At 34.4% G+C, this 24,145-nt stretch overlaps 1 protein-coding gene across 3 annotated transcripts in view; it reads left to right on the top strand.

Annotated features, from left to right (window-relative positions):
* The window catches only part of LOC105219471 (mucin-2), a 98,023-nt gene that overhangs the window by 50,970 nt on the left and 22,908 nt on the right, over positions 1–24,145 (top strand). For all 3 annotated transcript variants that reach the window (XM_029045072.2, XM_029045073.2, XM_011195620.3), the window contains exon 3: positions 12,870–12,911. The gene's annotated coding sequence lies outside the window, so the exon portion shown is untranslated. The remainder of the gene's footprint in view (positions 1–12,869; positions 12,912–24,145) is intronic.

Raw genomic sequence — 24,145 nt, 5'->3', positions numbered from 1 at the left:
CGCCGAAACTAGTGCTACCGCGGTATTTTAGCGACTGTCTAGTAAAAGCTGGATAGTGTAGGAGAAGGTAGCATCAGACTAATTTAGTATTAGCTAGGAACTGAAGATTTGATGAGCTCGCACGTAAGAGGTCTATGGACTTTCCATGAGCTCAGTAGAAGGCAGGTTAATAACCAGCTCTTGCGCTACATACTGCGAGGTCCTTTTGGTCTAGTATGGAACATAGTTCACAGATGCAGGGTCAACCATTACTATTTATCGTCAGTATATCCGCACTATTCTTAAAATAATTGAAACCACCAAAGAATTTGCTTAATACTCAGTCATCGTTTTTCATTTCCTTAAATTTTGTCGTTTTGCTTAAATTACCATTGCCGTAATGTCCATGCCGTTTTACGGAGAACACAAAAACTCACAAAAGAATTCGTCGAAAGCGTATTTTTACAACCTCGTTGTATAACGGAAATGTACCATAATCGTTTTGCTTATTAAATTTGCAAGCAATGTCCTTTCTTCACTCATTCAAGCGACCAATTCACAACAACAACGCGTGTCTCGCACTCCTTTTCACTGCTTCTCATTCACATTGACAGCCTTCATTTACATTGAACACCCCACATCATCGCATTTACGGTACTCAAGTATAACCGTACACGTATATATGTATGTATGGACTGCCTCAATTATTCAGTAGGAACTTTTCTGGTAAAAAAAGCAAGAAAAAAGTATTTCCACAACTCGCCCTTTGATTTCACTAATCTTTCTTTTCTCATCAAATTTCACAAATTTCCTTAATGGCTGGTAAATTGGGTGAGCACGCCATTCACTCTGTGTGCTGGCGGAAACAGAGAAATTTATGAAAATTCATTGCTCGCAAATGCTATTTATGCAACACAGTACAAACAGCCGAAATAAAATGTCCTATAACGGTAAATGCGCGCAATTTCGTAATTTAAATGTTTGCATTTTTCCGGCATTTAGACCGAAAAGTATGTGAAACTTTGAATTGATCAAATTTCGGTTATATTTGCTTGCCTTCTTTGTTGTTGCGTTAACTTTGCGGCCGGTGCGACATATATTGTCCATTTTGGTAACTCTATGTACTACATACCGCATGTTTGTAGTTGTTGTTGTGCATAATTCCGTAGACAAATCGATATTTGATAGCACTTGGAAAAAAGTTTACGAGCACAAATTTTTATAGCCATTTCGGTTATTTAAATAAACTACTACTGCCACGAGCCAAACTTTTGGGCTGCTTATTTAGACGGCCTTTGTGTGAGCAGGGTGAGTAGGGTTATAAAAATTCAATTAGATGGCAAATTGAAGTTATGGTAAATAATTTGAATTTTTATGACGAAGTATTTGCCGAGCATAATTTCGAGAAATCTTAAAAGTTTTTAGGAGGCTATTTATTTTAATTGATGTCTACAAATTGAGCGATTAAAGAATATTCTTATAACTTTAAAGTTACAAATTCAATATGCTTAATATTATGATGTTCCTTCTCATATTAAGCAAAGTATAATTTAATTAGTCTCAGTGATATATAAAGGGTGCTGTTAGAGAGACATAAATTGTACCTCAAATATAAGAAAGATAAGATGCAGAAATATTGCTACTCTGCTGCTTCGCATAAATACAATCCTCTCGCTCTGTTTTTGCTTAATTTTTCCAGCGGTGACAAACCTATCGCAGAAAATTTATGGTAGACCCTCATCATAACTTAAATAAGTTCAAAGATTCATCATTTGATATGCTGCAGCCATATCATTTTCCAGCCCTGCATGTCTTGGTGTACGATTTTACTGGCACTGGAACTCGAACCCCTACATACACGCTTAGGCGATTGAAATTGAGGACCTAAAAGGTCACGAACAATTTACCTGCAGCTCTCATCGTTTATTGTTGTCTCTATCTCCAGTTCTAAAAAATATATACCAACAATAACAACGAATTTTGGGACATAAATTTTGACCATTTTTGAACATTGGAACTATGTGTGTGTAAGTCTTTATAAAGAAATTTGTCAAAGTGGAATGAACACAAATGTCAAATAAATATATTCTTTTTAACAGCTGATTTGACCGTTACCTCTCTAGGAAATTTTATACAACATATATAAAGAGAAAGAGAAAAGGGTAAATGTTGAAAAAGAGAAACCAGTTTTTGTCTTTCACACAGACTACTCGATTAACGATCAGCTATTATGCATTTTGTTGCTGTTCACAAGAAGTCGATAGCTTTCAAAAGCAGATTGCTATTTTATAAATAATTACAACCAAATTTTCAGCGTGGACAACTAAACGCAGAGTCCCATTCCAGTTTCTACTGAATTTCTTTTATATGGGTAATCGATCTAAATCAGCTGATCAATTAACTTCGGTGCGAATAGGTTATAACAGGAGAAATTTGGAAATGTACTACTTTTTTGGAGATTTAAATGTGTTGTATAATGAATTTATATAATTATGACTCAATGGAGAGGCCAATAAATATATATAGTCTCTCATATTTATCACTTTATTCTTTATTGAAATATTAGAGTTAAGTTAAATATTTTTTGTACTAATAAGGTTTCCAGACATTGATTTAAGATATTCTGAGTTAACCTTTTGATGGTTCCATCATCAAAGATACCGATCGTTTAGACTTCCATATACACGAGTGAGAATTAGAAATAGTCCATATAAATAGAATAGTCCATCGGATGGAAAAAAACTGTCTTAATAAAAAATCATCCTTAAATGTCACATCGAAAATATAAAACGCTTTCATCTAAAATGAAATGAAGAGAAGAGAACAGAAATGAATGAAAATTTTGAGATCATAATGTAAGGAGATTAAATTATAAATTACGGTCTTAGTATCAATAAATATCTCCACAGATTGACCAGAAGTAATTTTTGACAAGTCATCGCTATCCGGAAGGACTACTGTAAATACTTCCAAACTGTTAACCAAATAATGAAGAACGTGAGCGGAATTTAACCAACTCATAAGGTTTAGCAACATTAGGAGCTTAAAAAATCTCATCCTTCTCTGACCCCACTTAAAGCATGATTGAACGATAACAGTTATATTTATATAACAACTCAATGATAATCTGTATACTCTAGCTACAAGCACAAGAATATAAATAAAGTCAGAGCCAAAAAAGGGGAGTGATTTATGCTATGCGTGCGAGCAAATTAATACTCACAAAGCTTATTTGTTTGTGCGTCGCAAATTGCAATGTTTCTATCGGCGAGTGACAAAATGCGCACATTATTTTTATTTTCACCAGTCACTGGACTGCTGGACTTGCTACAATGGCAACGAGTCAAGCCGAGATCAGAGCGAGTGATGCGCAAAATGCAATTTGTTGCCGTCTTACGGATATACATATATAACAAATGCTACTGAAAGCAACAACAACAATAGCAACTATGTTTCAGCAAGTTGGCTTGCGGGCAATAAAACAGATTGAGTACAAAGCTGAAAATACTTGTAGTAGTAATAAGAAATAATGCAAGCCAAGTAGTTGAAGAACTATTGAAGTGGCGGCTACATTAAAAGCTCCAACGAACCAACCAACTTCTCGTACATAACACAGCCAACACAGAAAGCGGGTTAATCTACTGAAAAATTGCAATAAAATCTCAGACGAAGAACAGGCATCAGCTGCTGCTGTGGCTATCAGCGCACAAGCAGTGACGGGCAAAAGTGTGCAAATAAAATTCCGCCGTTTGACAGAAAGGAGCCAGCGCAGAATGTGGGTACAGCGTAAGACGACAGCGGACGCTGATGCTGTACGATTTTTTCGCTCTCACATAAAACCACAAAAATCATCTCGCTAAATAAGTACGTTAAATAAATGAAAACACTTTTGCTATGTCAGCAACACTATCATAGGCAGCATGTTGCCGCGTTTATCTGACGCTTACACTTGAAAAGAGAAAAGAATAGCAACCAACTCAAAACACAGCTGATAAACTGGCCGGTGCTGGCAAAAGTGCTGGTTGACGCAAGCTTTTGTGGCATGCAACTTGCGTGGAGCGCAACGACCGACCGACCAACCGGCCGACCGCCTGATAGACCGCTAGAGTCTGCTAGCAGCTCACTATTGTAATAGTTGCCATGTTTCAACGCCTCATCTATTTTGCTTTGTTCTTGCTTTTGTTTTTGCAATCAGCAAGCGGCATCATCACAAATGACTTTACACAAAATATTCTGCTGTTTATCTCGTTGTTGCTGTTGCTGGTTGCCGTTGTTGTGGCAGCGGTTGCCACAGCCATCAACATAATGTCGAAAAGATGACCAAGAGTGGTCAAAAAATTATGCTAAATAGCTAAAGCGGCTTTGTAATGCTTAAACCGCGCGCCAAAGTGGAAAATAGTGAATTATGGAAATTGCTGCAAATATCTATGTCTATGTAGGCAGTTATGTGGTTGATATGAAGCGCAACAACGCCATGGCAATAACAATAACAATAACAGCAATAACCGTGCGCAATATTTCCTTTTTTAGAACATTAGCGAAGGAAGTTGCCGGCTATCAGTGGAGAGAATACTACATTAACGTAACAACAACATATGTTACAAAGCGTAGCATAAGTGGAAAATTGGCCTAATATAATATTATCAGCAGCGATGTGATTCGATTATAAAAGTGAATCAAGGTGGAATTAAAAAAAAATTATATAAAAAAAATTATTTGGATAATCGAAGTCAATAGTCTATTATTACTTAACTTAATAATTTTTATGAGTTATCTATATATACCATAAATTAATTAATTAAGGTTAAGTTCCGTATTTCTGTTGTTGCTGTCTAATTAGCATATTTAAACGAGAAAAGAGAACCATTCCAAAACTTATTTTATTAATGAATCATTCTTTACGAGGATACTAATGACTAAGACATAATTATGGTTTTATTCTGATTGCATTTCTTTCTACAAAACTTGAAATGGTAAAACCCATATATTCGAGAGACGAACATCCAGAGTGTAAAAATAACTAGAAATCATTCTTAGTGACATCAGAAAGTTCCAGTAGCCTGCTCCCATAGACCCAGGGAGCAAAATTATTAAAAACTTACACAACTATACGATACGTCCAGCAAACGCTGAGCTAATCCAAAGACTATCAATATAGGAAAATACAGCACAAGAACAAGAAGTCATACGTTTTCCAAAGGCTTCTTAGAAGAGTTGTATTTTTTCTACAAATATTAGGTCGTTCACTAAGTAATTTCGTTTGATGACAACAACTGATCTTATTGAATATTTTTTCGCAACCAACTTCACACTTAACCGCATTACGGTTATACAGAACAGCTGATATATTGTATAATTCGAATATGTAAGGCAACGTTTCTTGGCACCTATTTCGTCATCAAAACATGTGACCTTATACACTAAATACTTTTCTAGCCTTATGATATGCTTATCGTCTAAAAAATTTGAGGAGAGCAGCTGGTTCACCTTTCCTATTACAGTCACTTTGAATTAACTGTAATGGTCAAGTAATCTAAAATTTCGTTTAAAGTAAAAGACTTGTGACACAAAACTTCAGTTCCGACCTATTTTTAAATCTTCACAAACCAATTTTACTTCCATAAAACATTTAACAACATAATGTGTGGAGCAGTTAGAAATATGAACACATTTAGCCACCATAAGTTCACTTTAGATAAAAGCGTACAACGCAAACAACAGCAGCAATTGCCATTTAACTAACTAATGTGACACACTTCCCCAAGGTATTTAGCGGCTGCGAGAGTGTTCCTTTATTCCATAAACACAAACACACACCCATACACCCAATGTAGCCAGCTGCACTCTTATATGCACACTTGCATGCTTGGCTAGACACTTGTGCAACCAAATCTTGAGTCAAGTTGCGGTCGGCACAGCTTTTTGCATGGAGTGCACCACCAATTGCAGCAGCTAAATGCAACGCTCCTATGCGCTAATGTCACCAATACCACTAGCGCCAACACCACCAAATTGTAAATAATACCAGGCGCTTAGCGGCGTCATAATAGATGCAATTTTAGTAGCTGTTGACAGGCCACAGCAGCCACTTTTCGGTATAGTTATGGGGATGTGTGAGTTGCATGTGTGTTGGTGTGTGGTATGTGTTTATGGAGGAATTATGAGGCATATAAGTAGTCCCGAGAAGGCATGTTTCATATGTATGTGTGTTTGACTGCTAAGAGTATGAATAACTAGTTAGGAAAAGTACTCGTTTAGGCCTAGTCTGGAAGGTGTTTTTTGGAAAGCTATTGCAGAAAGAATGCATAGTTTCGTGGAACAATCAATATTTTTTAAGCACGTAGAATGTAAAAAAATCCTAAATTAAATTGTTCCTGATAATATAAATTGAACTGGTCCAACTCGCACTAATTATTGAACTATTAAAAACTGGTATAATTCTGACAAAAAGCTATCAATTAACAGCTCGTAGAATATACGTTAGTTGCTAGGTAGTCGCATTAGTTATAAAGTAAGTAGTTCAAAACTAGTTGATTGGAAAGAAAGGATACAAGGAATGGTATGAATGTAAATAGAAATAATATTAAAATTATTTGTGAAACATATTATATTGATTACCACTACTCAAAATAATTTATATTAACTGAAAATTGTATAACCCGGTACTTTGACATTCCGATCTTGAGTATTTTCATCACTTTTCTTATAGTCAAAATTGAGCAAGCCATCAACTTGTGTTCCAAAATAGTTCATCACGAAAACAAACATCAAGAAACATCAAGAAACAAACATATGTCTTCCTTCTCCCCTGTATGCCCTCATATATGAAAACACTCTTGCAAGCATTAAAACGCTATCTCACGCCTTGCCGTTTACAAAGCCACATGAAATTTTTAGTTTCGTAAGTTTATGCGCTTTCGTGCGAACTTTCATGGAGCACACATTGACTAAGAAACATGGTGGGCTCTTAAGCTCTTTACTGTTATATTTTGGTGTTAATTTTGTAATTGCCTTATGCTCACGCGTTTTCTCGCTGATATCACCACGAACGGTGGGCTCTTACATGAGTTGCAAACAATCAATTTAACGTTGAGTGCGAACGTGTTTCATTATTAAGTTTTAATGAAAATTAACTGTAAATGGTTTTTTAAAAGGTTGGGACTGAGAGGCAATTTTCATGTTAGTAAAAAGTATAAAATTGTGGTTACAATAACGTATTTGTTGTAAACACAGTTACAATTACTGTATTTAATGTTAGAGAACGTTTTCAATATTCCTTACCAAATTTTCTTTTTTTTTCCTTTCGCGGAAAGCAGATAGTGTGTGGTTAGTATTACTTTAACTATAGATCAGGTTTGATGGCATAATTGTCGAATGTATGAAGTTTTACACTTATTGGTGAGATAGCAGTGTAGAGCGGAAATTTTTTCATCAGAGACTGTCTTTAATAAGGTTCTTTCCAAGTCAACGAAACTTAGTTTGAAATATTTTTGGCGATTTTTCGAAAATATATACTTTAATTGATACTTTTTGTATGTTACAAATTAAAGTTAAGAAGCTTGGCTTCACCCGTGTATTAAGCATAATCAACCCTCTACACTAAACCGGTTTCTAACGGTATTTAATACAATAGATCGTTGTCTTAGCCAAACAAAAAAACAATTTTCAAGATAACAGTATATGTAGTCCCTTATAATTCATAATCATCTGACACTGTGAACTATAAACAAAAATTAAAATGCATAGGCGTATATCTTGATCTAAATGATTCTCTAAACGACCGTATTCATCTCAAACACAAGTCTACTCAGCTACAGATAACTAGGTGATGAGAGCGAACAGTAATGAGATGATATTGATGAGAGCGAATGTAAATTTTATCCAAAACCTAGCTGATCTTTAAGATTGAGTGCAAAAACCTAAATTATAGGAGTTCTATTTAAATAAATCAGAGAGCTCAATTTTCATTTTGTTCTAAACTTTAATAACTTCTAATAAAGAAGTAATGTCTATCGTTGACGAATAACTGAAAGCGATGGGATCTCACATCTATTACATAGCTCCGATTCGGTCCCTTACGACCATAAGGAGGACGACGGATTATAATTCTATTTTTTAATGTCGATGGGACTATGTTTTTGTTTGAACCTACCTGGAATGTGCTGTATAGTTGTTCTCAATTATCCTAGGAAGGTAATATATACCTCTGAATATGTCCCCATTTCACTATCTTGCTCTCTAATTTTGATAGAGTCTAGATATCACTTTGGTTGAATCAAAGATATCCTGTACTGTATTATACTCTTGAGTTTTGAAAAAAGCATGCTGAGAATGATAACATTTCTTCAATTATTTTTCTTGTTTATCATATGATCATATATCTGAAAATTTCGCTCAATTTGTGACTAGAGAGAAGTCAGATATTGACATAGCGCCAGAGCGAAACTATAAAACATATTTTATGTACTTCTCGACTATTTTATGTACTACTACTATTTTTGCCTTGAACTCTTTGAACAGTTCAACAATTTTGTCGTATTAATTAATTTTAGTGTGAACCTTTAAGGTATTCTTATTTACAGTTGCCCTCTCACATTCATTCCATTATTGGCCTTCTGAACTTCAAATCAGTCAATCATTAAATATGTCGAGTGGCACTTAGGCGCTCAAAAATTTTATAATAATTATATAATCAGGCTTTATTGCCTTTGAGGTAATTAGAGACTTTTAATAAAAATGCGGCTTTAGCCATTCGGCCATTTCATGCAATGTGATTTTGCGGTTAAAAATGCATGCGCTTTACAAATTGCCTGCGGTTAATTTTCATGGTTTTGCTGACACAAAATGCGCGCCAATGCAGTTATGGGCGCCTTTGAAGCGTAAATTAGCTGGCATTTTTTTTTCATTCGCCGTAAAATCGCATAAATATAAAATGCATTCAAGCACAAGTAAATATGCAAAATGAACCGGAGGCACTTTAAAGCGCCTACTTAATCAGCCGCACCACACATGTTTCGATTTGCGCAGCGCATTAAATGGCCAATGAAGAGTGCACTCACACACACACACACACACAGCCACATATCCGCTAATGTGCCGCATAAAAGCACACAAAAAAGCTGCGGAAAAATATTGTAATAAATAAAAATGCAAATATTTTAAAATTGTTACGCATTTAACGCTTCCGCGCTAAGGATTCTGCGCGCATGTGCATGTGTGCGTAAAAGATTTTGTAATTGATGTGCGTCAGCCAACAACACCAACCACTACTATTGTACATATATGTAATATTGTACTATATGTATATGCGCTTACGCCTGTTTGTTGCTGTCAATGAAAAGCAATTAGCACTAAAGTGAATCGCATCGAATTGTTTGCATTTCACGCGGATGCACTTACACTCCCACTCATACACACATATAAATTTAAATGTAAATATGTAGTTGTGCGGTCGCTTTGTATGCTATAACGACTCGGCCAGTCACTAGGCCATCAGTTATCAGCAATCAGAAGGCTTCAACGTTCAGCAGCTTTCTGTCAATCAGATAACATTGCGTGGAGGTAGGATGCACACATTACTGTACTTATGACAACCCAGCAGAGACACAAAGGAGATTGGAGGTGATTTGCAAAGAACTTGTAAGACTCATCATACAAAATCCCATAATCCATACAATATATAAAGCGCCACCTTAATGAATACATAACTGTTAAAAATATAGTTAGAACGTTGCCACTATTTTGAAAATTTTTAGTAAAAAAAATTAAACTTCTAAGAAAGTTGAATCAGGTAACGTTTAAAAGCGCTTATAGTGATAATACTTGTTTATTGTTGCCACCTGTCCAATTTATTATTAATTTAATTTACTGAAAAACAAAAAAATATTTCAGAAGAAGACGTGCCGATAAATACTTTGAGCAGTGTTGCCACCTATTTAAATTATTTAATTTAATTTAACTGATATGGAAAATTAATGATATCAGAATTTACGTGTCAAATTAAAAATGTGAAAATTGAGTTGCATTTAAAAAATATTTATAAAGGGTTGCCACCTGTTTTTAATCATTTAAATTTATTAAAAAATTTAAGTTGAGATAAGTTTAAAGAGTTGATTTGATGGCATGATTATTGTTGTTTTTGAATGTCGGCCAATTATAAAAAATTAAAAAAAATATATTTTTTCATTCAGCAATATAAGAATTCTTGTTACTAGAATGATGGAATTCTTCTTATCTCAAATTATTGTAAAACAATTTTAAATTCATCTCTAAGATGTAAATCTTCTAGCTTGTGTATTTCTCCACCTGGTTAAAGTATAATTGGGAGCAACATGCAATATTTGTCGATTATAAATCCCATTTTCATGCATTCGCTTAATATATGGCACATATCTATACTAACAAGAATATATATACCAAATTTTATTTATTATGTACCAATATACAGTAGGTAGAAAAAGTAAGTTATGAAAACAGAAAGCACTTCTTGAAATTATCTCTGTTTTTTCCTTTATCGAATATCATTTTTTTTTCGGAATTTCGGAATGTGCATATAAAAGAAGCCAAGAAGGCACCCTCAGTACACACTGTCAGTAATAAACGGCGCCTGCAAATATTCACGGCCGCGTTGCATGAAAGTTACCCTACCTAAATGAGGCAAATAAGCAAAAACGACTAGCATTTTATAAAAAGCACATATTACTCGTAATACCTTAAAACTGTTGACACAAAGTGACCTGGACTGATCGTTATTGATCATTGCTATTGAGTGGTTTACGTATTCCGCTCGCCCAAAGAAGGACAGTCATGCATGCGCACCCTACCCACCATCAAGTCGGTGGAAAAGGGCTTAATGGTTTGGTGATGCTTATCTGTGAATGGCCCAAGCAATATTGTGGTGCTGGAAGAAAAATTAACTGCTGAAGTGTATGTAAAAATTTTAAAGGAGCACGCCATCCCTGCGTGTCAACGGTAAATAGAGCTGAAATTTCTTCTTCAACAGTTTTTACTACATAAATTATCACCGAATATCAAGAAAATATAATTGTGAGTGTTTTGTATGGCCTCCTCAAATAACTGACGTCTCAAAAATTGGGAATGATTGGGCATTCCTAAAGAAGCGTATAGCTGAAGAGAACCCCCAAAGCCTGATCGATTTAAGGGCTGCATCTATAACATTTGGATAAATTTTTCTCAAAACCTGTACTTGAACCTTGTCAATATCTTGCAACAACGATTGGGTCAACTAGCAACGCAAAATTATGTGTTTTGTCGATATAAAACGGTTTGATAACTTACTTTTTCTACATGAAAATTACTGTTTGTGTATATGTTTTCATTTTATAAAATTAATGCATTTGTTTTTTGGTTTAAAAATACTTTAAATTGATACTGTTGAATATGGTCTTAATGAAGAAAAAAAAATTTGTTTGAAAAAATATCAGAATTAACATTTTGTTCACCTCGCAGTGTTATATTTCACTTTGATAACTTACTTTTTCTACCTACTGTTATATGTAATTGCAACCGCATATTCAATATGCGCATTTTACTCAATGACCTTTAACTTTTGATTTTATTTCATGCGAAGCTTAAATAGCAGAAGCCTTTTATTCGAATCATGTCGAAATAGTGACTGCCGCTATAAATAAATGTGAATACTCAATAATATAATATATATGCATCGGATATTCAGCTTAAAATGGACATTTTAAAACATATGCGGCATTAGGAATGCACTTTTCAATATCTTAATAAATAATTATATAAATAAAAAATTTGATTTAACAAAATTATTTTAATATCTTCAAAATTAATTTCTATCAATTATTACACCACCCTAATAGTTGTCAATCCATTCATTTATTACACCAACATTTTCAACGTCATAATTTTAATGATTTTCCACCCTACTTTCAGTTGTCGCTTTGTACTCGCATGCATTTTTTAATCTTTATGACATGCTATTTATTATAATACACGACATAAATGGTATATGCGATCAGTGCGGAATTTTATTCACGCACATTTACATATTTGTGACAAAGTAGAAATATGCTGCGAATATACACTGAAATGTCATCGATACTTTAAAGTATTCACATTTTGCTTGACTTTTTTTCTTTTTGTAAAAAATTATGTCATAAAAGTACGCGTCAGCAAACGATAATGAAAAATAATGATATTTATTACTGCTCGATTGCTCCAGATTTTAAATTCAATATGCTTTAAATTTATTTTGCTTTAAAATGCTTTAAAATTGTATTTGTCTTAATTTCTTGCATAAAAAATATTTCATAAATTTATTGTAATTGTAACAAAATTACTTCTAAATACAAGCGTAAAGGAACTATCATAAACTAATAACCATTATTATAAACAAATTCAGCTTTTTATTTGAATTGTAAAGATATATGATGAGCATAAGAAACTAAACTGAATAAAATTTTATTAGTCATTTATTACGATATAGAGATAGAGAATTCAATTTAAGATATACGAGTATCTCCTGAGATATGTTATGTGACAACATTTCGTCAAAAACAACCATAGGCGGTTCATCCATTATATTCAGATTGGATTATTTAAAAAGTTATTTCAGAAAATTGTGACTAAACATTTTACTGGCTTCACCTCATTAAAAGCTTTATAGAAAATCTATAAAAGAATTCATTCTCAGGATCGATTTCTCTTCCTTCTAAGGTTTGACTTCAGGCCTACAACTGTGTTATCTCCATTTCTAGCAGATTTAGGTATAATTCATTTACCATATAAAATTCTTGCCTTTCAGACAGATTTTTTGAATATTATCATATTTAAAGTAGTTTTGTTAAGCATTTTAAATAAATATCTTAATATATCAATTGTTATAATATAATTTCTTATTTTAGATCCTTACACGTATAAATATATGGTGACCAATATATAAAAAGGTAAGAAATTTGATATTTGATAGCTTTCTATATTTATAAAATAAACATATGAAAAAACATTTGTAAAAGCGTAAACACAAATTTTCTGTTCTTAAAGAAAAGATTTTTATGAGAACTTATCATTATATTTTCGTACTATTTTTGACTAATACTAGTGGTTCCAAGTAATACATTTTACCTACAACATCTCATTATATAAGCTAAGATATCACATATCAACGCATTTGCAGAAACTTCGGGAGAGTTGTAAAGTTATTATTTCTCTTGGAAACTTCTTTATAGTCTTTATAATTTCTTATCTGCAACACGTTGAATATATGTATATATGCTACCTGAGAGTTTCCATATAATAAAAATATGCTGCGACACATTTAGAACTCCTTTATCGGTCGTTCGTACCTACTTCTACCCACACTCATTCACACACCTTAACTCAGCGTAGTTGTAATTAAAAGAATTTGCGGAATGTCACATAGTAATCTTTGTGCAATCTGCAACCATTTGCACTACTAGCTAACCCATCGACAGGTGTGTACGCAACATATTCAATTACAAACGCACTCAAATGTGTGTGTGCGCTCATAACTACCACTCGTCATTATCACCATGTACTGCAAAGAGCGCGCTAAGCGCGGCGAGGTTAGCAGACACTCAACTGCACAACTGTTCACATTTGCGCTTGCAAGCTTGTCGAGACTTTGACAAATTAACGACAGCAATGGCTACACGGCAGCATGGCAACATAAACGACATGCGACGACAAAGCCACTCAACCGCATATCTGCTCGGCTGTCGCATTCACAAATGAGTTGCTCATACGCCCCCGTCAGCCACGCAATCATAATCATTTTAGCAGACAATGTCACGACGCTGTGTGTGTGTGCGATGCCAGACATATGCGGTTGATGTATGGCGCTCGATGAGCAGTGGCGAATATGAATTTAAGTGTGTGTGTGTGTCTTGATGCATAGTTCCCCGCATTTATTTAGCGATTGCGAACGCAAAATGTGCGAAATGATTTGCATATGCGAGTTTAGTGAAGGAATTATGATTTGATTTGGAAAACATTGCTAATTCAAAGACGATGGTGTTCCTTGTAATATAGGAAATAATTGTCTCAATGGATATGAAAAAATTGGCTTTAATCAGTTTCTAGGTTCTCATGCTGCTCCATGCAAAGTATATCCTAAATTTGATAAAACGTGGGGGTTTGTTGTTGTTATAGCTGCATTTTAACATTCACTCTTACTGCAACTTAGCAAATTTTTGTAAAGTGATTAATTTTTAGTTTATTGAAACCTTCTTGAACTACAAGAGAAGCATGTAGGATGGTCTGTGTTGAAATCGGATTAATGCTTTCTTCATAAATGTAAAAATACCAACTGTGTTGTGTTTGATAAACCGTGAGGATGTATGAGCTCATTAGGAATATCCATATGTCGATACATACCTTACAGGGAGAAAAAGCAAACACCAGTTTAAAACTACAATTTTCTATATGAAATCTAACTACACATTTTTTTTTGGAAGAAGAAATACTTTTTCACTAAAATCACGGAAAACTTACTCTTAATCCAAATTAAAATTCGACTTGGGAATGTCGACTAGACAATTATGCATTACTTTTGAACTAGTTATAAACTGGCTCAAATCTGAAAAAATATATATCAGTAAACACTTCATAGAATACCAACAATTTGCTTGTATGGCAAAAAGTCTATTCGTTGAGCATTCTACTCATACTGGTTGTAAATCAGTTCAAAACAACTTGATTTGACTGCTAGGTGTATGTATGCACAACCATTCACACACAGGGCCATTACCATTCATAAGCACATACCACCTGCTGGCGTTGGCAGGTACATGCATGCAACAAATGTTGGAACTAATGCTGTGAAAATTGCAAAAGTTAAAGTTACACTTGCTGAAAGTTCAGTTGCAACGGCATCACAACAACAACAAACGAGTCAAGAAAATATGTGAAATTGTTATAGCTGAAAGGAAATGCGCATGAGAATTAAACTGGTGCAGCATGAATTCCACATTTAGTTGAATGTGTTTGTGTGTGAAAGGAATCGACGCCGAGCAGAAGTTTAAGAAATTTTTTTTTTTAATTAAATGTGTGACACCCTGCACTTACCCAACAAGGAACAAGTAAGGAATGGCTAAGTTGGGTGTAACCGAACATTTTATACTCTCGCAATTTATTTATTTAACTTTATTTATATTATATAATACACAATTTGACCACATATTCGTCATATATATTGTATAAAGTCCATTGAAAGTTGGAAACCATAATATTAGGTTAGAAGCACCGAGGTCCTCATGTTCGATTAATGGGGCCTTGAAAACCTATGGTCTGATTTCGGCGAATTTTAGAATGGGGCTGCCACACTATAAAGGTAGTATTTGTGCAAAGTTCTGCACCGATATCTTCACTAGTGCTTACTTTATATATGTATTGTAAAGTAAACTATTCAGATCGTCTTCAAAGTTCTGGTATATAGGAAGTAGGCGTGGTTGTGAAGCGATTTGGCCTATTTTCACAACATATCATTGGGATGTAATTAAACTATTACAAACCAAGTTTCATTGAAATCGCTTGAGTAGTTCCTGAGGTATGGTTTTTGACCCATAAGTGGGCGACGCCACGCCCATTTTCCATTTTGTAAAAAAATCTTAGGAAGTGGCTAAAAAAAACGAATGCAGAAAGTTTGGTTTATATAGCCCTATTGGTTTGCGAGATATGTACAAAAAACTTAGTAGGGGGCGGGGCCACGAAAAAATGCCAAAAAAAATGACATCCAAATATGCCCCTTCATAGTGCGATCCTTCATACCAAATTTTATTTCCATAGCTTTATTTATGGCTTAGTTATGACACTTTATGTGTTTTCGGTTTTCGCCATTTTGTGGGCGTGGCAGTGGTCCGATTTTGCTCATTTTCGAACTTGATCTTCTTATGGTGCCAAGAAATAAGTGTGCTAAGTTTCATCAAGATATCTTAATTTTTACTCAAGTTACAGCTTGCACAGACGGACGGACGGACGGACGGACAGACAGACATTCGGATTTGAACTCCACTCTTCACCCTGATCACTTTGGTATATATAACCCTATATCTAACTCGTTTAGTTTTGGGTGTTACAAACAACCGTTATGTGAACAAAACTATAATACTCTCTTTAGCAACATTTGTTGCGAGAGTATAAAAAGAATCTACAGTAGTGTTGTAGATTGTTGATCTAATATTGTGTATGTGATATTTTCAACCCAAATTCCTCATAATAATTGAACTAAGACGAATGATAATTATGATCTTCTATGCAAAAATCTTAATTTTAACTATCATTTCATATAAGAGCTCATATACATATTAGTCAAGTTTAATCAGGTCTTATGATACAATTAGACTGCAAAGGGAATTATACCATTTAATTAGACGTTAAAGATATGAATTCCTACTATCTTTATAAAAAATAAAGTTGATCGGACTAGTGTAGACTCTAAATGTAGCAAAACTAAACTTGAATTACATTCAAGAAAACTACTACATATATATTAGCACATACCTTTAATAGTTTGAATACAATTGCCATTAGAAACTGATGCACACTTTCATTCATATATGATATGCTGAAAGTTGTGGAAATTGTGTTTTAGAAAATACTAACAACTTCCGAAAATGTCTTTTAATGCCAACCACTGATAAGGTGACTGCATAGCACAACGAAATCACGTGCAGAGAAAATTTTTAGTGCGAAGCAAATACTCTCTATTTCCATTTAATGCTAAAAAATAATATTTGAAGCATACATTTCGGCGTAAACACGAACATATTTCCACGTGCAGCAAAGGTGTAAACAAAAGTTACTCAGCTTTCTTTAAAGTTCAATCAACCAGCCGTTGATTACATTGTCATATTCTGCTCAACTTTGATTTCTTTTTGTTTATCTTCTTCCGCCACCGAAGTGTGATTCGCACATTGTTTGCGCGCTAATCTCGTGCTCATCTTCGTCACATAAGTGCCGATATTGAAAGCGGTGGTAGTCTGTGCGGCTAACAAAGTAACAGCTGGTGAAAATCAAAATCGCTATCATCGCAGTTTATGTGTGCGTGCATGCACATATTTATTTACTTTAAGTCGCCGTAAAATCCTAAAATAAGCACACACACCCCGCGCGGGAAAGTGCACGTCTGTGCGTGCTCGGAATATTGTATTTGCGCTGAGTAAACATGCAGTTTTTTGTTTTTCTTGTGTATTTTTTATCAGCCATACTCTGCTTATTCTGGGCATTGTTGCTGAATCTTGCTTACACTTCAATTTCCATTTATTTTTATTGTATTTATGTATGGCATATGGCGATTATCAGCACTAACATTTATACATATTTATATATATATAAGTTCTATAGATTTAGAGCTGTATATATAAACCTAGAATAATACATACAGTGCCATTAAGAATTACAGCAGAATGGTTGACATATATTTTTAGTACCTTACAACCTGGCTATTGGTCTAAAATAATATTCAAGAAAATTGATTTGTAATAAGATGCTTGATGGACTTCTTTTTCAAATCATAACACATTCGCGTAGTTGAAATTTCCATATTTATTGATTAAAGACTCGGCTATTCATAAATTATTGGTATATAGTTTGCAATATTATGGAGGTATTTTCCTCCAGATGCCTTGAATTATAATCTAAATTCCATAATTATAAAAGACCCAACATATTTGATTTTAAAACACTATTTCTCAGTTGCCAGAAGGTCAGACGATAGCGACCTAGACCTATTTACACAGAATTTGTGGCTCTCAGAACTATTTTTAACCTCGGTAATACGTTTAATATTCGATTTTATGGATTCAATATGTTTAAAGACTCTTAAGAACGTCATTTTACCCAAAACCAGACAGTTTATACTCCCTGAAGTACAATTATAATATATCCGTATTCATTTCCAGTCATCATGAAAATTTTTAGGCCACATTCAGTAAACAATTTTCTTCAAACCATTCTCTACATAATCTATTATCTATAATATTAATTATATTTTATTATTTTTTTCGCAATTTAGGTCTCTCATTAATCCTTATTTCACTTATTGCACCTTCCCAAGCTCTTGAGTTCATCTAAATTCAAAGCTTTTCTGAGTAGGCCTTGTAGTCACCAGTATCATATATGTATATACGGAAGGTTCCTTAAAGTCACATCTTTTTGCCATAAAATAGCTAGAGTGGTTTTATTACAAAAATGAGGGGTGGACCCTCTTGTTAAAACTATTAGCTGTCACAATCTCTTTTCTTACGGCAATTTTGCTTTTTTATTACATTCCAACGTGAAACATGTCACACCCTATATTTTTCGCATTTTTTGCAGTGTTAATATTTTGACCACCACTGTTTACGCAACAGTGAGTTGGTTTGCCGTCCTGCAGGCAGCCATGAAGCGGAAGCAACAAGCGAATACAAATATAACAGAAAGCAAAAACAAAAAATAAAATAAAAAGTGCGAGGAAAAACTTGTTCTTTTCTAAAAATATTGCTGGCAGCGTTAAAATCGAAAAATGAGATGTTAAAGACATCTTTGGATAAAATTATTAGCTAAATATGCGCAATATTGTAAATGCTGTCACCTTTACTTCGTTTTTTATGTATCCCGTGGGGTAAAAAACGAACTCGCTTACTTACTTACTTATTAACACTATTGTTGTAGTATTAAACGCAAATCTTTCGCCGATATTCCATTCTTCTTCGAAATCTATAATAAAGACTATGGCAGTGACATAGTAAAAAATGGATAATTGTTTACAAAAATATTGAAGAAAAGGTTTTCCTTATCCTTATCCTTAAATCTAAAACTCTAGATTTTGAAGCTACAATCATCCATATCGGAACCACAAACCTACTAGTCCATCTTCGATTCTATGAACGAAACTCAAACAGTTTACGCCATCTAGTCTCAACTAACAATTCCAAGTAAAATAATTCTCTATTCCTTCCACTCTCCCCCTCTCAGTTGTGAAAATAAGTTAGAATTATAATAAATAATTAATAAGTTAGAACTCCAATTTGCTGACAGCCCAAGCATTGATATGCCAAAGCAGCGACAGACATTCGCTTTGGTATGATGTGAAAGTAAATGTCTGAAGTATGTTAACTTTGGCAACATAATACAAAAACAATAACCACTATGATAGGCCACACGCAAAAAAAAAACAGAAGAGAGATAATCAAAACGATAAAATCAAAAACACACTAACAAATAAAATGTCGAGTGGAATACCCCGAGGTAGAAAAAGAAACCGCTTACAAAGAAACAAAATTTTCGGCAAACACTCAAGAGCCAAAGGATAACTAAAACGAGAAAGTTTGAAAGAAACTACACACAAACACTCTTATAGACAACAATAACAACAAAGGCATATACTCGTATGCATTGTTGTAGAGCAGCAGACAGACAATTGTGTGAATCGATGAGTAAAGGAAAATCATACAAAGAATTGCTTTCAAACTATGGACGTAGGAAGGAGTAGTGTTTGGCAACCTTTTTCGGTAGAATTACAATGCGACTGACAGCAACAGAAACGACCACAAGTAGATACTTAAAGGCACCATGACATGTGTGCGCATACAGACGCATACACGAAGAACGTGATTGGAATATGACAGCGCACTTGAAGTGGCCCGCATGCTCGTGGCGATTGACCAAGGCTGAAGGCAAAGGATTTCAGAGCTGCTAGCGTTCGGCGATCACACACAAAGCGGAATTAGACCAATGCCAGTAAATATGGACTTAAGTGGTAAAGCATGATTTTATGCTAAAAATGTCAGAAGAACACTCAAGTACCTCCATATACATATATACATTATCGTGCTTATTCAACGCAAAAGTTCAAAAGGCAAATGAAATTCACATACACAATGGAAGTGACAAAAGTAGCAATTGAGTGTGCAAAAAATGTATGACGGTAGTTGAAGGGGGGGAGTAGAGGGGGAATGTGTGCAATGAAGGAACAGAAAAGTTTTTTTGGGAAAACTTAGATAGAGAAAGATAGATGAAGAACAAACGAAAGCGAGTTGTAAATGAAGAAAGTGAGTTGCTATTTGATAATGAAGAATTCATTAGAGATCAAAGAAGAGTGAAAAATGTTAATAAAGAATTATGTGAGACAAACACTTACTGGCAGATTAATATAGAGAACATAAAGAAATCATCCATAGTTCAATAATGGATTGGATATGTAAAATTAGTTACTTCTAGGCTGATTCTAAGTCTTCTGAGATATTTTCTGGCCCCTCAGTTCTTAACCTAAAATGGATTTATGCTTCTGACGACCTCGAAATGGAAATTATGACCTTGAAGCTTGCCTACAAAAGCTTCTAAGTATGTATTTCACTTGAATAAATAATGTAAGTTTCTCCTTGGAACTCCTCCATAAGAGACCAACCCATACGGTTAAAAAATAATGACAGTTTGAGGCACTTACAGGTTGATTTATGTATTATTACTTTTATATATCTCTCTAATAATCAATTTTTTTCGAAGAAAACATATCCTGATTAAAATTTACTCAACTAAAACTAAAAGTTTCAAGACCATATGAGACCTAACTAAGGTTTAATCCATATGAAACGTGAATATAGTCTCACGAATTAAAAATAAGTGAGACATATATCCATGAGTAAGAACTTAGAGTTGATTCCTAAATAGAACTAACTAAAAAGTCAAGCATCAAAAGAGACATATCAATGGCAACAGCAACGAAAATAATACCCAAATAAACCTTGTACGAATATACCACGTGAAGTTGCGTATACGCCAAGACACACAACAATATACCACACTCAAAGCAAACTAAACTAAAGAAAAGTAGCAATGAAATGTAGTAGAACAAAAAAAAATAAGTCTTATGAGCAACTAGAGGTTAGTCATTGGGGAATGCAATGCGAATAAAGCCAGTAGTTGCACGGGAAAAAGGGAAATCTTGCCATGAGGCCACAAAGTAAGAAGTAAAAAAATAAAAGCTAAAACCAAAAGGCAAAGCAAAAAGAAAAAACGAAAACAAACAAATCAAGGCGAATGAAGAAAAGTAAACTACTTAAAAGAATGCAGTGAGCTACTGAAGCAGGAAATGCCAACAACAAGAACAAAAACTGTAAAATGTTTGAAGGTGAAATGGAAGTTAAGCTGGAGGCCAGCCACCTCAACCAACTGAGCACTGAAGAAAGAAAAACAGTGTTAAAGTTAGCAGATATCGAAGCAGCAAGCAAAGAGCTTTTTTCGAAAAAAACTTGAGCGCAATACTCCTCAATACACTCCACACAGGGGCACATGCTATCAGCAAGCTACTCATGTGTGTGCATGCGCACCACTCTCCACATCGGCACAAGTCAACAATGTAAACACTTTAGCGCAAGCTGCAATGGAAATCCGGAAACATTTTGTAGAGTGTAAATTTCGGCCGGCATTCGTTCAATGTTTCCGGCCACAATTGGCGCAATAGCAAAGCGGCACGGGGTGATGGCACGCGACAGCAGCAGTAAATTTTGGGAACGACAGCATCGACGGCAGCGGCGGCAATCGTTGCGAAACATGCAACCGGTCGAATCATTGATAGCAATTGCGATTGCAATTCCGATTGCACTGGCTGATAGCGCACACAAACACACACACATACATACAAGCGCACTCGTCCTGTGCGCGCCGTGATGCTGCCGCGCCGCGCTTGGTGAAGTGTGAATTTGCGGAAATCCTTTGCTTGAGTTCGCTGCCATTTCTCTCGCAGTTGCTTTATATATATGGCATTCGCGACCATATTTATTTTTATTTGGCTGCACATTTATTTTGTGTGTGCGCTTGTTGTTGTTCCACTTAGTTCTTATGTACTTTATGTAATGCTGTTTTCTGCTTTTCCATTTATTTTGCTTTTATTTTTATTTTAACTTTATTCCTCCTCACTGTATGTAAGTCAGCGGTCCCCCGAAATATTCCCGTGCTTACAAGCATTTATCGATAAATTGCGCTCAGCTTGTAACGGTATCATTCATTGTTTTTCCTTTTAATGCTTCTCGCCCTTACTGCGCTGTCACTTTTGGCGCTGACTTCCTGCTTGACTACAGTTCGATTCGATTGTTTTAGTTATTTTATTTCTTTTTTTTTTTGCATTCTCTTTGGTGTCATTTCCCTCTTGCATTTCCGTGTATTTGTTACTTTACATTTGTAAAAGTTCAATTTTATACATTTAATATATCCACGGATAAGTCACGTTACTGTTTCCGATTCTGCGCTGTGTTCGTAGGAAAACTATAAAAAATTGTTTTAAATAAAGGGAAAAATTGCGAGTGTGCAAGAAGCTAATATTTCTCATTAATGAAATACAAAACTGAATTTTTTATACCGCTGTCATTCACTTATTACAATTGCAACTCATTCTTATTCAATAATTAAAATATTTTCATCACATGTCTACTTAGATTTATTGTCATGAGATTATCACGAAAGTGTCATAGTTGTCTAAATTATTATGAAAGTTCCAGTTTTATATCTTTTACATATTGGAAACAGCTAAAGAGGCTAGAAAGCGGAAAATGTGCTTAGTCTTCACTGATTAAATTAGATTCATTATTTTTTTTCGTACGAAAAATATGCCTTTTTAAATAAGATAAGGTTCAGAATTTAATCAATTCACCACTCTATATAAAACTTCATTTATATAAACTGGGCTTTGGAAATCTTGATAAATATAAAGTATATAAAAAGACCTGACCAATATCGCACTATCAATCACAAAAAAATTACCGATAAAACTCTATAAATAATTTATCTAAAGTATTACTTAATTTAAGATATTTAGATACTGTCTTTTAAACAAAAGTTAAATAAATGGTTCTAACTATCGTTCGACTTTAAGCAGCTTGGCAGCAGTTCGCGCCATTATCGATGAGTATGACCAAGTACCAGAATTTATCAGTTGAACACTATCCTAGACAACAGTCTTCTACATAGACATTTTTATTATATATATTTTTTTAAATATATTTTTTGACAGTTTTGGGGCCCACCACTTAATTATCGCATGACATATAAGATTATCCTTGGGGGGAAAAATGGATTTTATAGATTATTTGGAAGATTAAGCGTAATACAAATTTTTTTCATTTTCTCATGCATCTGAGTACACAAAAGTACTAATTCCATGGGAACTAATTCCATTTCATATACAAAGCGAACTCAAAGGAATTGATCAATAATGTAATTACTCAATTTACAATGAAATTAGGTTATAAATAAAACTATAAACATGAGTACAAATAAATATTTCAAATGTAAACATATTTATACTTTGCAAAGATATTTCTGCTATTGAACTATTTATACAACTTCTGTGACACTTCCACGTACCACCACCCGTATAAGTAACGGTAACCGAACCACTTGTGTCATATCAACAGCAATGCATGCTTCACTCGTTATCAATACACCATCAACGAAGAACTTAACAAAATAGCGATGGAAAAGTAAGAAAGCGTGTAAGAAAAGTTTCGACTGAAGAAACAAAGTTGCAGATTGTTGAACATCCACGAAAATCCCTGAAAAAACCCCAACAAAACGGTATAGATACAAACAAGAACAAAAGAGATTTGCTGTGTAGGCGAGAAGAATATACATAAAATGTAAAGTAAAACTTTGGGGGAATATATAAATACCGATATGGAACACATAAATATGTATAATATATATGTATATATGCCAGATACACCCACATCAAAAATGGCTAACGAAGATAAGCGTAAGTGTCGTACGTGTAACAACAACAATATTTTTAGCTCATCCGAAGCCGAAAACTTACGCTGATAGTCTCAATGCTCACATAGTTCAATAGCTGAACCACACATACACACAGTTATGAATAGTATGAAGGTTAGTGGTGGCAGCATGAGGATTTTTACTATCCCCTCATACATACAGACAGCACTTAAAAGGTATGCAACACGTCAATGCACAGCAACAAACAGTTATAGATGTCACGTACTTTATTTAAGTTGCAAGCGACACAAAGCCAATACATAAGCGAGCGATAGGAAATGGATAAATTATGAAGATGGCAAAATGGGGGATGGGGGATGCAAAGCAAAAGCGACTTATGAAAGGATTTGTAATAATGCTAAAGCTTACATGCAACAAAATGTTGCCGCAAAGCTTTACACGGGGAATACAAATT

This window comes from Zeugodacus cucurbitae, chromosome 6, assembly GCF_028554725.1.
Source record: "Zeugodacus cucurbitae isolate PBARC_wt_2022May chromosome 6, idZeuCucr1.2, whole genome shotgun sequence".
Classification (NCBI taxonomy): Eukaryota; Metazoa; Arthropoda; class Insecta; order Diptera; family Tephritidae; genus Zeugodacus; species Zeugodacus cucurbitae.
The sequence above is the reverse complement of the archived record's forward strand: the minus strand, read 5'-3'. Positions and strand labels throughout refer to the sequence as shown.